We start from the raw sequence: 1,427 nt of genomic DNA, 5'->3' as shown, positions 1-1,427 counted from the left end.
TCTTGATGAAGCTACACATCTCCTCTCTTCACATCTTTCTGCACTTTCACAGCTCTCTGCTCAGTGTTTTAGTCTGCATGTTGCTTTCTAATACTCATCTTCTGCATATTCTTCTTTATCTTCATTACTTTTCAACTTCAACTGAATGTTATTAGTTTCACTCCAACACAAACTATTCATTCATCACAAATGTGGCATGAACTTTAAACCATCATGAAATAAAACTGTGGATTACAATGAGTCAGTGTCTTTGTGTTTCTTTTATGATATATTCATTATGACAAATACCTTCTTGATCATTTGTGTTTCTTTTATGATATATTCATTATGACAAATACCTTCTTGATCATTGCAAGATCATAACTGATATCATACTATACCTGTTAGTACAGAAGATGGCTGTATTTGTATTACTTTGTGACACTATAATAGTATATAGTGTAATAATAGTATAGTATGAAATCATGTGAATTTTTGACATGTTGAGTAATTAAATTAAAATCTATATTTCCTTTTGGACTCTGAGATTAGAGGTTTTTATGTGGCAATAGAGCCACTGTTAAACATTTTTTAAATATCAGTTTCATATTCAAACATTAATGTAACTTTCCCAGCTTCCTCATAAAGAGACTGAATGAAGTGACAAGAATATAAGTTTCAAACTGTATATGGAAGAGCGTCTGTGAGTCTGCTTCAGTTTGATTTACATTCATTGTGGTTCTGCTTGATGACTCTTGTGTTGTGTTCACTGGACCAGTTCTCCTCATCACAGTCTCTTCACCAACCCTCTGCACCTGCAGCACGCCGTTTTCACTTCAGTCAAACTGAAGGAGGTTTTTGTACGACGACAAATCACTGTGTGAACACTCCAGCTCGAGGGACGCCCATACAGTAATAATCTCCAACATCTTCAGCCTTAAAGTCACTGATGGTTAAAGTGTAGCTAGAACCAGATCTACTGCCACTGAATCGAGACGGAGTTCCAGAGGAGAGAGTTGATGCATCATATATAAGCAGTTTGGGAGCCTGTCCAGGTTTCTGAAGGTACCAACTGAGATCAGCACCAATATTTGAACTCCCTGTGGCGCTGATGGTCACAGTCCCTCCAAGACTAACAGACTTGGATTTGTCAGTCTGAGTCAGAAAATCGTTGGCTGAAGACTCTGAAATGAGAAATTATATGTGACCTTCATTAGAAATGTTAGACAGCCAACAACATGGAGCAGCATAAATCACAATGCAAAAATAAAAAATAAAAAGGGCAGAAAAAGCGTTACAATTGGAATACTCCAATAATGTCAGATAGATTTTCAGAACCTCTCACCCTGACTCAGAAAACCCAACATGACAAGCAGAGTTATTGTCAACATCATCCTGATGCAGTTTTCAGTGTGAGTGCATGAAAACAGTTCAGACTCTCTGTGACA

The sequence above is a fragment of the Epinephelus moara genome, chromosome 14 (assembly GCF_006386435.1).
Source record: "Epinephelus moara isolate mb chromosome 14, YSFRI_EMoa_1.0, whole genome shotgun sequence".
NCBI classification, from domain to species: Eukaryota; Metazoa; Chordata; class Actinopteri; order Perciformes; family Serranidae; genus Epinephelus; species Epinephelus moara.
Note: the sequence above shows the minus strand (reverse complement) of the source record.